At 47.4% G+C, this 12,951-nt stretch overlaps 2 long non-coding RNA genes across 3 annotated transcripts; one reads left to right on the top strand and one right to left on the bottom strand.

The window, feature by feature from the left end:
• Positions 1–1,823: 1,823 nt before the first annotated feature.
• Positions 1,824–12,792, bottom strand: LOC140843194 (uncharacterized). Of its 2 annotated transcripts, none has more exons than XR_012120751.1 (5): positions 12,652–12,792; positions 8,466–8,602; positions 7,704–7,933; positions 7,386–7,436; positions 1,824–6,429 (listed from the first exon to the last, which is right to left on the bottom strand). It is a non-coding gene; the product is annotated as an uncharacterized lncRNA (long non-coding RNA). The 2 variants fall into 2 exon arrangements; XR_012120750.1 differs by lacking the exon at positions 12,652–12,792 and having other exon boundaries at positions 1,824–4,763; positions 6,353–6,429; positions 8,466–8,599.
• LOC118970880 (uncharacterized) lies at positions 5,568–8,471 on the top strand. The gene is made up of 3 exons (XR_012120752.1): positions 5,568–5,678; positions 7,290–7,324; positions 8,063–8,471. It is a non-coding gene; the product is annotated as an uncharacterized lncRNA (long non-coding RNA).
• Positions 12,793–12,951: the final 159 nt, after the last annotated feature.

Here is a 12,951-nt window from a genome sequence, read left to right as displayed (position 1 = left end):
GAAGGAGGCACCTGGAGATGCGGAAAGTGCAGGAGGGCTGAAAACGGGGCGTGGCGTTCACGTCCAAAGTGCACTTGAAAGGCTCTGCAGGAGGTACAGCCTGGGGAGAGGCGAGGGCCTTCCTCCGCGGAGCAGCCGCCCTCTGGTGGCAGCATGCAAAATTACAGGCTCCTTGCCTGGCCCCACCTCCGGGTGCAGGGATTGGGGGCTGAGTTGCAACTCACACATCCTGAAAGCGAGGGTCCGCTGGCGAGTTTACAACCGGGAGGGAAAATCAGGCCTGGGGGATCCAGGACTGGAACCTAGGACTCCAATACCCCAGCTAATGGACGCTCACAGCAACTTTTGGTAATTGTGAAAGCAAAAGGAGCCAGGCAATGAAGGACATTTTATTTAGGCTGTTGCAATAGAGAAAATGTTCATGAAGGAGGAACATCTCAAAGAAAAGGAAGGAAGCTTGGGGTTTTAAAGAGGCAAGTAAACAATGGAGTCATCCGCAAGTCTTATGGAAATAGTAAGAAAGGATGGAGATGGGTTTTTCTTGGAATATACTAGAGCAAGGTGGTCCTTTGCAGTTAGCTGTTTCCCCAGAACTTAAAGCAGTAGGAGAATTTCTTCACCATCACTGCCTTTCGGGAGCATAGAACTCAGATAACATTCACCACTGTCCTAAAAAATGGAGTGTGCTTCAGATGGCTATTTAAGAGGTGAGGAAAGTAAGGCCCAGGTCATCCATCTGTGAGTTTAAGTGGCTGAGGCAAGATTCCAACCCACAGATACCAAGACCGCAAGGAGACCCCACCTGATGTTTAAAGATCTCTCTGAGATTAAAATCAGAAGGTCATGTGCAAGGGATGCACCCAGCCAGCAGCAGAAATGACCTGCTCCAGTCACAGCTTTGGGTATGGGAGAGTGTATCAAAGAAATGTGGGATCACCCAGAATACCCCAGGTAAGGTGGGGGAGGTTAGGAAGACACAGTGAAGACCCTAGTCAAGCCTCAAGAACGGCCAGCAACTGGGCAGTTCTGAGATTCAGCTGCTGTGTTTACCTCTCAGTCAGCTGTCTGTCTGGCTCCAGGGCACCCAGTCTGTTATATTTTCCCACACACCTTTCTTTCTCACCACAATCTCTACTCCCTTGTGACTATAACTGGCACTTGGCCGCCTGCAGCCACCTCAGCTCCTGAATCTACTCAGTCTCCAGCCACAGAGCCCACCATTAACAGTAGCTTTCTCTGGGTGTTTTAGGACCACTCATGTTTACAAGCCATGCCCTGAATCATTGACCACAGCTGGCCAATGCCCTGCCTGGCCTCTGGCAGAAGGCTCACCTTGGCCCCTCCGTTGTGGGCTTAAACGATGTGCCTCTCACAGGACTGGGGGCAGGACACCTGCCCTGGGATGTGTCAGGAGCAGCTGCACCAAGCAGGTCTGAGCCTACAGTGTGGAAAGCCAGGCTGGTTGTGTTGTTAGGCACTTAAGCCCACTCATAGGTCCTCAGCTTCATTCATCTGCAGGAGGGTGTGGACTGAAGAGGGTGGTCTGAATGGCCAGAGAGAAAAGGAGTCCAGTGTGGTAAGCCTGGGCTGGGGCTCCAGCAGTGTCCCTGGCCAGCTGGCCAGCCCCAGTGTCCGGCCCCTTTGACAACCACCCTCCTTCCTGGCATAAGGGCTCATGCCCTGCACCAGTGGTTGGCCACATCTGAACCTCACTGCCTGTTTGTGCTTGGTCTGAGAGCTAAGAATGACTTTTATATTCTTAAATCGTTGAAAAAATCCAAAGAAGAGTAATATAGACACATAGAAACTATATAAAATTCAAATTTCAATGTCTATAAATAGAGTTTTATTGGAACATGACTATGCTTATTCATTTATGTATTATCTGGTATTTTTCCACTGCAGTGCAGAGGTGAATAATGGCCACTGAGACCACAAAGCCTAAAAAGTTATCTGGCCCTTAACAGAAATAGCTTACCAATTGCCTGGGCAATCCTAGCTTGATGTCACCAGCCATGAAGATCCCTGCTGGCAGAAACAGACTCATAAACACAGAGAACAGACTGGTGTTGCCATAGGGAAGGGTAGGGAGACGTAAAAAACAGGGAAGGGGATAAAGGGGTACAAAATTCCAATTATAAAATAAACCAATCATGGGACTGAAAGTACAGCATAGGAAAGATAGTCAAAAGTATTATAAAATCTGTGTGTTGATAGATGGTAACTACACTTATCATGGTGAGCATTTAGCAATGTAAATAACTGTGTATCACTACGTAGTGTACCTGAAACCAACATAATATTGTATTTCAACTATATTTCGATTAAAAATTTTTTTTAAATCGCTGCTAGCACTGGAGCCTGTTTATCAAGCAGGTTCCCAGGTGGCTTTTCTCTAGGGAAGGGGGCACAAGCAATCATGCCTGAGTCAGTGAGCAGCTGAATTTCTCCTGGTAAATGAACCAGACAGCTTCCTTTTGTCATCCTGAGTCAGTGTGAATGACCCTCTCCTGAGTCCAACTCAGGAACTGTGCCACACAGTGATCTCCGGCTACAGGTGACAGAAACCCAATTTGGACAATCTGAAAAAATGAGAAATGCATTAAGAAGACCTGGCATATGTCATGGAAGCCCATGCTGGGCACATGGCTGGACTTCAGTGATGTGTAGACCCACTGCTCAGACTTCCCACAGCGTGGTCTTCTCACTCTCCTGACACCCCCTGCACACTACTGCCATGACCTGCTCTGGGCTGCATCTTATACCATTAGGCCTTGCGGACAGACAATCTGACCCAAGTCCAAACATCCTGGAGGAAAGTGGGCTCTGACTGGCATGTTCAGATACCCACCTCTGACAACCAACGGAGCCTACCTCCCTGTTGAACAAAATGGCTTTCTGGTAATGGGGGGAGGAGATGGGGTGGGGCACTGGAGACAGGGAGTCAGCAGTGCCAGAATGAGCGCCTGTACCGTGCTTCTCCGGTGCTTCTTTTAGACTTCTGCTCAGGCTGTTCTTCTGCCCTGGTTGCCCTTGCCATCCCATCAACCCCTCTACCAAGCCAGCTCTTCCCATCCTCTGAGACTCAAGTTGGCTACCACATCCACCTGGAGGCACCTCCTAACCCTCCCACCACCAGCGCTCCTCCTTGGGCTCCCACGGCACCCTCCTTCTCGCCTCTATCCCTGCCAGCTCATCTGAGCTCATGAGTTACTTAAACACTTGGCCATGTCTTATCCTCAGGGCCCAGGACACAGGGGGTTCAGTAAATGTTTCTTGGAGGAACTGATTTTGAGGGCTTGGATCAGCAGTGGGGGGTGATTTTTCAGAAGGGGGCCCCAAGACTTCCTTTCCAATGTTTCTCCCATGACACAGGGAAGCAAGGGCGTTAGCCTGAGTTTTGGCTACTGCTCCACCATATATTAGTTGGGCAAGTCACCTAACCTCCCAAGTTTCCAGACTCCCTCACTTTCCTCATCTTTAAAATGGGAATGCCGCCACTACTTACTTCAAAGGGTTGTTGTACTGTGAAAGGTTGTGACCAAAGAATACCCTACACAGCTGGTTTGCCATTCAAGGATAAAGGCATCACACAATCACCAATGGGTGTATCGGGTCCAAGAGGTCAGGCTACTCTTGATTGCCAGGAGGAAACACCCCCAGATCATTTATAGAAGTTGGGTAGAAAGGGAATGCACCCCACTGAGCAAGTTAAAAAACAAAATGGAGGCATTACGATTAGCAGACATAATGTGTGGGGGGGCACGGGGAGGGCTGTGCAACACAGGGAAGACAAGTAGTGATTCAACAGCATCTTACTACGCTGACGGACAGTGACTACTGGGGTATGTGGTGGAGACTTGACGATGGGGGGAGTCTAGTAAACATAATGTTGCTCATGTAACTGTAGATTAATGATACCAAAAGAAATAAAAGGGAAATAAATAAGGCAAACTGTTAAATTGTTAGTAACTATTGCATCTATGCAGTGGATACATGGATGTAGCTGTTATTATTCTTTCTACTTTGCCATACATTGAATTTGTTCACAATAAAAAATTTTTTTAAATGGATAGTATGATCCCAATTTACAGTAATAATAATAATATATGCTACAATGTCTACAGAAAAATCTATAGGAACATATACCAAACTCTTTAACAGTGTTTATCTCTGGAAGGTGGAGCTATGAATGATTTTCACTACCTCTGGGAGGGAGCTGGAAAGTTCCTCACCTTAGCTTGTAAAGGAGGCAAAATTTATAGATTTATTGGGAATCTGATAGAGAAATGTAGGTTTAAGGAAGTTTTTCACAATCTTGTAGGTGTTGACAGAATTATAACAGTAGGCTGTAAACTTTCCAAATCACAGAAGATAAAAACAAATAAATCATTATGCACATCACAGAAGGCAAAACATAAAGGAAACATGACAAAGCACAAACCAAAACATCAAAAAGCCAGAATAAATAGAAATGCATTACACTCCCCTTTTGAAAAGTCAAAGACATTCCAACCGGGTTAATGCAATGTAATTATTACAACGCATCCACATTCCTGTATATACGGTGCAGCTAAATAAACCACACCCCCCGCACCTGCAGCACCCACACAGCGGCGCGCTCGCCTCCCAGAGGCCCCCTGGCCACGCCCATGCTGCTCCCTGCTCACAGGGGCTGAGTTTTGTCTCCGGATGAACACGGCAGATGGGGTCTAACGGAAGGGCAGAGGGTGGCCAGAAGTGGCTGCCTCAGAAAGCCGGGCCTGCAGGATAGGAGGTGCCAATACTTTCTTGTAGGAACAACCCTGCACAGTGGGTAGGGGTGAATCCTTCCTCCTACATGCGCCCTCCCTGGAGGTTCTGCGTCAGTTCACAGAGCAAGGCATGCATGAGCCACTGACTGTGCCACTCTGCCCAGTAGAGAATATTCCTCCCAGACTCCTGCCAACAATTTGCCACTTTTTCGGAAAGGTTCTGAGTTTTTGTGTTTTTCTATGTCTTTATTAGCTCTCAAATTGGGAATTTGGGAGATGGTATATCAAAGGAGTTTGGCCTAATGCCATCTTAACTCTAAAATTCTATTGTGTCATTTTTAATAGGAGAAGCTTTTTAAAAAAAATGTGTCTATTGAACATCAGGTGCTGTGCTACATGCTAGGAAAACAATAAGGAATAAAGTCTGGCCCCTTGCCCTGGGGAAGCTGGTACAGGCTGGGGAGGGGAGCAAGAGGGGCAAGCAAGTAAACAGCTAACTCTAATACAAGGTAGAAAAAAATACGGCTAAACACAGGCACCAGGTGACAAGAACAGGGAGGAGGGAGCAGGAAAGCCGATGGAGGAATGAGAGAAGGCTTCCTGGTGAGCTGCAGGGCCACGCGCTCGGCAGGCTTTAAAGGGAGGATGCCCTACGCCCCCACGCCCAGCGCTGTCTGTCTGCGTTCACAGCCTGGGTCACCCAGGAGAGCCAAGCCGCTGAGGAGAAGGCCCCCTCCCCCGAGGCAGGGAGGCTATGAGGCTTGGCAGGGGTGTGGGGAGGGCCGGATGACTGGGTCACATTTTTACAGGTCCAGGGAAAGCAATGGCCCCGGATGAGGGATCATCACGCAGGAGACCCCGGCTCTGAGGACTCAGAGGACTCTGACATTACATCAAGGTGAAATGTTGCTAAAGACCAGAAGGGTGAGCTGTGGGTATTTTCTCAGTCCCAGGCTGGGGAGGGGGTTGGCAGATTCAGCCCCAGGAAACAGGGAGGGGGTGGGGGTTCCGCTAAAGTAAGGGAATATTTTCTTAGTTCCAGATCTCCCAGGGCAGTAAGGTGTCTTTCCCACCTCCCTGCTTCCTGAAGCCTGGGACTGGGAGCTCCAGCAGCCATCCTGGACTAAAGCTGGCTCTGCGACACAGTGGGGACACCAGACCCGGCCCTGAAAGACAGCTAGTTTCATGCAGGAGAGAAATTAACCTGTCATCTTAAGGCCACTGTTGTTTGGTTTTCTATTATATAAGGCTGAGCCTAATGCTAATACTTAGGGAAAATACATGTTTCTGTTCATTATGAACATGTGTTTGCTTGAGCCAAGTTTTCCTGCCTCCATTAAGATCACTTTCGCTGGTCAATAAATGATAATATATTTAAATCTCCACACCCAAATGTATATTTTTCAAACAGCCCATTGGATCAGTATCTTCATGCTGATACAAATAATTGAGATATGATGTCTTAAAACAGCTAAGAAATTGGTATTCCCTATGATAGAAAATATTCCTGTCTTTATAAAAAGTTGTCATTTATAATAACTTCATAGATATATGTTAAGATACTCATTATTATAACTAATTTAGCAGCAAACACTCACCAGAGAACATCCTGTGTAAGTTAGGTTACCTCCTGTTCAAAGCGAGACTCTCAGGTCATGGTCCCCACTCCCCAAGACTGGAATGTGATAAAGATATAGGTCATAAGTCACTGTCAGGTAGCAGGTTATGTGTTTAGTCACTGAATTCTTATTAAAATAGGAAGTGGTGTATGTATGTACATGCACACACTCACACGTGTGCTAACGAGGAGACCATGTGTGCTGCAGGGGTGAACACTGGATTCTGGTTGTAAGGCCTTGGATGAGTCATAGAAACTTTCTGAGCCTCAGTTTCCTCATCTAAAAACAGTGGCTTATAACATAGATGTATTATGAGGATCAAATGAGAAAATGCCTGGCATAAAGGAAGCACTCAACAAATGTTAAATAAAGGGGGTTTGTTATTATTTTATTTTTGTCAATAGGCTATTTTGGGGCAGGGAAGACCAATCTGTCAGCTCAGCAGAAGGCCCTCCATCTTACTCAAGCCACTTGAGTCATCCTCTAGCCAGGCCCCAGGGGAAGTGGACACCCTGCCCTGGGGTGGGTCCGGGCCCCTCACTTCCCCAAGGCAACGACACTCCACACCAGCACATCCCCACAGAGCTGGGTATAAGTAGAGATTAAGTTTCTATTTTTATTTAAAGATCATAATTTCTGGACATTTATTTTGGGGATTACAGTGGTGGCTTAAGCTACTTTAAGACATTATAAGTTGAAGTCTTTCCTTCACTTGGCTGCTAAGTTTAATTCAGTCTAATTATTTCATATGGCATCCACTATAATAGTTTCATAATTTCTAGTATATTAAGCACTTAATATGTTGTGTCATTTGAAATCACATATTAAATTCAGCAAAGTACATTTTAATGAGAGTTAAGTGGTGTGAAAATATTAATACAATGTGATGGTTCATCTTGGTGCTCATAATTTGTAGGACTGTTCCTGATGCATAAATGCCTCGCTCACCAGGTAAGGGAAGCACTTAACCGCCTGACGTGACAACGGGTGCCTGACAAGACAACATTCCTACCTTTTGCGGTACAGCACTTGGCAGTGGGATTTCTCACTGGGCCTCACAACCCTGTAAAGCAAGTAGGGAAATCATTACTTCCATTTTAGAAACGAGGAAACTGAGGCTCATGGCTGGGATGTGAATACTGCCCCTCTTGGCTCAAAGCGATTGCAATTTCCCCTATACCACAGCTTCTATCAGTGTAAGCTGGCAGGTGAGTGATGTCTGGACTCCCGGGCGGCGAGCATTTGGTGGCGGTGTCACTCTCCTCCTCCCACCTTGCAGCTGCACAGAGAGAACCTGACAGGGCCACAGAGAGGCTGGCAGGCTTTGTACCTGGATTGGCGATTTTTCTTGCACCGTCTTTCAGAGCACCTTGTTCTTAGGCCTCCCTGGGATTGCCAGAGACAAGGGTCTTAACTAAATCAGAGTGAATTCCTCAGGCAGCAACAGCTCAAGACAATGACGCATCAATGGCAGGATTTAAGGCATCAGAGATTTCAGAGCGAGCTTCCCAGAGCTCCTCCAACTGTACTCCCATACGCCATCTGGGTGCAACGTTAGCCCTGGGAATTGGAGAGATTCAAGAGCAAATTCCACTGTCACTGATTAGCTGTGTCGCTTTACCTCTCTAGGCCTAGGATATCGCCATCAGTAAAACAGGAATAATGAGCTCTTCTGTGCTTCTCTTCCAGAGACATTAAAATGAAGTAAGACATCAGAAGACCCTGTGCTGATGGTGAAGGGCAAGGATTCACATTAAGCAGAGGGACCAGGAGTTAGTGAGTCTATGTGGTGTCCCGTCCAGCACCGTGACTGCATTTTAGCTAGGGACCTCAGTAACTCAAGCCCAAACGATTAAAGACCTCTGGCTGAAAACAGTCCCCCGTCACAGCAGAGAAGAGGGTGGGAAATGCTAAGAAAAAGAGCTACTACAAAAAAATTTCATACTGCCTAAGAAACAGTCCACCCCCCAAAAAAAGAAAACCAAGGAGCTGTTCTCACTTTTTAAAGTTTGTTTCATCCAGATACTTGCAAAACTAAGGAAAGAAGAAAAGAGAGTAAGGAAGTGGATATGTATGTAGTATTTATACCTACCATGTCCTTCCGACATTCCCAGGGCCTACTGTAAACGCTTCACATCAGTCAGCCCATCGAATGTGCTGGAGCCTTCCGTATCAACCCTGCATTTGCTCTTTAAATGGTTCTGCTAAGCAGGTAGCAGAGTCGCCATCCTACAGGTGGAAGAAATAGCCAGATACTTAAGAAGTTCTGGGAACAAATCTGGGAGATAGTGCAAGGTGTGGGCTGAGCTGTGGCCCCCTCTCCAAATTGCAGGCAGGAGAAGTGGCAGGATCAGAGGGCACCATTGAGGTCTGGCATCTGGGATGCATTAGAACTGCTTTAACCACAGCAGGGGCCAAACAGAAGAGCAGGAGCTCCAGGCGCACAGGGCTGGGAGGCCTGGAAGAAGAAACTCCCACTGACAGGTCCACTGGCCACAGCTGACCCTGCCTCTTCACACAGGCCACCATCTGCGCTGTGGGTACACAGACCCTCTTTTTCCTGCCCCCGCCTCCCCAGCTTCCAAGGAAAAACTCATTTACACTGAGGCGATTAGGCCAGAGAGTAACTTCGAAAGAGATCTTACAAGAACAAGGCTTAAGTCAGAACATGAGCTGCTCCAAGGGCTTCGAGTGGCTTCTCCTCCACAGCCAGGCCTCCTCCATCCATTCTCTAGACCTAGGGCCTTGGGAGCTTCTGGGTCAGGCCTGTGAACTCAGCGATCGCTGCCCTACGATCCTGGTAACACCTCCCGAGGCCACGAACGCCATTCATCCCCAGGGTTCCCAGTGCGGAGAGGGCCAAAGCTGCTTCTCTCCACATCCCTGCTTCTTCCCTCTGGTGGGGCTGATGGGAATCCCTTCTCACTTCAAATGAGATGATAATGAAAACACTCAAGCTTCTCTGGCTGTAGGGCAAATACTATAACTGCAGGAACCCTAAAGTCTCATGTTTTCACTGACATTTTTTTCCATATGAAATAGTCCATTTCTTCATTGTTCAAAATCAAATGAAAATATTTGCAAATCATATATCTGATAAGGGGTTAATGTCCAAAATATATAAAGAAACCATACAACTCAATAGCAAAAAAAAAAAAAAAAAAAATCCAATTAAAAAATGGGCAGAGGATCTAAATAGACATTTTTCCCAAGAAAACATATGGATGGCCAAACAGGAACATGAAAAAAGCTTCACTGTCACTAACCATCAGGGAAATGCAAATCAAAACCACAATGAGATATTACCTCACACCAGTCAGAATGTCTGTTATCAAAAAGACAAGAATAACAAGTGTTGGCAAGGATGTGGAGAAAAGGGAGCCCTCCTACACTGTTGGTGGGACTTGGCACAGCCACTGTGGAAAAAAAGTATGGAGGCTCCTCAAAAAATTAAAAATAGAAATACCATATGATCCAGTAGTTTCATTTCTAGGTATCCAAAGAAAACAAAAACACTAATTAAAAGACATATACACCCCTACATTCACTGCAACATTACTTGCAATAGCCAAGGTATGGAAACAACCTAAGCATCTATCAATGGATGAATGGATAAAGATGTGGTATATGTGCACGCACACGCACACGCACACACACACACACACACACACACACACACACACACTCACATACACAATGAAATACTACTCAGTCATAAAAAAGAAATAAAACTTGCCATTTGGGACAGGATGGATGGTCCTAAAGGGTATTGTGCTAAGTGAAATGTCAGACAAAGACAGACAATATGATTTTACTTATATGTGGAATATAAAAAAAATAAACAAACAAAACAAAACTCATAGGTATTGAAAATAGATTCTGGTTATCTGATGGGAAGGGGGCTGGATGGGTGGATGAAACGGGTGAAGGCGATCTATTGTATAGTGATGTTGGTAACTAGACTTGTGACTGTGGTGATCACTTGTAGTGTATACAAAGATCAAGTTATTATCTTGTACATCTAAAACTAATATAGTGTTATATACCAATTTTCCTCAATTAAAAAAAATAAAATTAAAGCTGCCTCTGTTCTCTCCTACTCAGGGTGGTAGGAAGTTCCACCTCAGACAGAACTGGGGGACTGCTCATCTCTTGGGGTTCTGCAACCCAGGGCATTAATGGAAGACTGTCGAGACGTGGGCCACCTCAGGTCTGCAGAACGGAGAGAAGCCAAAGCTCTGATGGTGGGCAGGAACTGGCCTTACACTGCAGCTCTGAGACGGCTAACCAATACCAGTCCTCTCTGGCACCCATCAGCCTCCTCACCTTCGTGTCTGTTCCCTTGGAGGCGGTAGGGGCATGATCCCTGTGGCTCTCCCCTTACTGAGTCCCTCCATGTTTCTCCTCTCCTCCAGCTTCATGCCACATTCAATCCATCCCTGCCTCTCTCCCCCTTCCTCCTTTCTCCATGCTGGGCAAGTGGCATGGTTCAGCAGGGCCCAAACCCTAGGTCCACAACAGCCCCTGCATACTGACTCTCTGCCCTGTCCTCACAGGGCTGCATCTGCACCAAGTGACAACTCAAATGTCCCCTCCTTTCCTGTCCACCCACTTGAGTGGCCTTCATGCTAGTCACATCCCAAAGGATGACCAGCATTCTCCACCCTGCTAAAGTAGAAAACAAAGATAGTATTGAATTTTTACATCTTGCTAACTATAATCTCAAATACATCCTTCGGTACTCGGTTACAAAAATCACAGTATGTCAAAGCTGAAAGAGATGTTAAAGATTATATCTAGAGCAGTTTTTCTCACCTTGCAGAAGATAAAACAGAACCAGAGAGGTCAAGGGAGTTGGCCAAGGTCACAAAGACAAGGAGGATGGGAACTAGCTCTCTCCCCTCTGTACCACAATTGCTCAATAAGAAAACATCAACAAACAAAAAACCCCACTCCTCACTCAAAATAACACATGCTTCTGTAACCAGAAATGAATAACCTGGTCCAATGCCTGCTGGTTCCTGCAATAAGGCAGCTATGGAACCCACAAGATGCACCTGTCACCGTGATGTGTGTGCACATCGACTGTGTCGAAAAGGCTTTCTAAATAAATGAATAAAAACGTAGATGCTAACTGAAGATTAGCATTGTCTCCCATCAATGCTAATACGCCTTTTGGTTATTTGCAATTCCCTTTTGTAAATCTGAGGGAAACATCATTGCCCAAATTAGCTCTTGTTGCTCAATTAAGACCATATTAGCATTCTGAGGTTTATATTTGCTTACTGCTTATTTAGAGAGAGGTCAGATGAGAAGTTGGACAGCCTACACTTAATTGCCGTTTTACTGAACACAGGTGGGGGGAAAGGGGTCCAAAGTCCCCTAAGGCAAAGCCAAGGTGCTCACTGGCTGTGCCAAAGCAAAGCCCGGAGCACTACCTACCTCCACAGTGGCCTCCCCTGAAGGACTGGCCCAGATGGGTGAAGCTGACCTTGGTGGCTCCAAAGTCTTCCCCTGCCTTGAACTAACTCTCTGTCCTGTCCTCACAGGGCTGCATCTGTACCAAGTGACAGCTCAAATGTCTCCTCCTCTCCTGCCCACCCACTTAAGTGGCCTTCATGCTAGTCACTCTCTGTCCCCCATGTTCTTCCTTTCTAGTCTGTCTTTGCACTGAGAATGCTCCTCCATATTTGTCTGGCCTGCTTGCTGGCACGGAACAGCCAGGACCACAGCAACCTAGCCACTTGCTCATCCTGCAGCCCCAGCGCTGACGCTATTTGGTGAAGGACTAAATGCAGAAAGGAAAGTCTGAGCTGCTAAGGTCTTGGGAGTAAAGGGAAGCGTAGGCAGCACTCCTGGCCTCAAATCTTTTCCGAGTTCCACTGTGAAGAGGAAAAGATCAGTCTTTGAAACCAAATTTGCATCCAAACCCCAACTTTGTTCACTACTGGCTTCGAAAGTTTAACCAACTGGAGCCTCAGTTTTCTAACCTGCAAACTGGGGGAAAGAGCATCAATCAAGTTAAGTGCCTGGCCCGGCGCTAGAGCAAACGGTGGTGACCTTTCCCAGGCTGCCACCACCTACAAGTCACACTTTGTAAAGCCTGGGCCCCCAAATGGACACCCTCCCTCTTCCCCTTGGCTTCAAGGGCCGGCGCGGATCCTGACAACCCTCGGGAAAGCGGCGATGCGCCCTGGCCCGCCGCGAGGTGGTTCAGCCCCGTTCAGGATCGGGAGCTTGGCCCGCGCTCGGGTCACGGCGCGAGGAAAGCGGCTCACAGCTGTTTCGGGGTCCCTGACGGGACTTCTGTGTTATCCTCATGGACACCATGACTCCTCGCCTCAAAACTCCAGTCGCGACGCGTACACGCCCCACCTTGTTTCTGGGGCCACTGTGCTGCCGCGTTCCCCCGCGCGGAGCCCAGCGAGGAGTCCAGGCCGGAGCCCTCCTCGCCCACCTTTGTCCGCGTAGGGGAGGTGCTCGGGCGGCGCGCGCCACGTGACCGAGCGTGACTGCTGGCGTTGCCGGGGGAAGCGCGCAGAGGTCGCGCGGGCAGAGGGCCAATTTCCCATGGTCCC

Source organism: Manis javanica, chromosome 8, assembly GCF_040802235.1.
Source record: "Manis javanica isolate MJ-LG chromosome 8, MJ_LKY, whole genome shotgun sequence".
NCBI lineage: Eukaryota > Metazoa > Chordata > Mammalia > Pholidota > Manidae > Manis > Manis javanica.
Note: the sequence above shows the minus strand (reverse complement) of the source record. Positions and strands in the feature narration are given on the sequence as shown.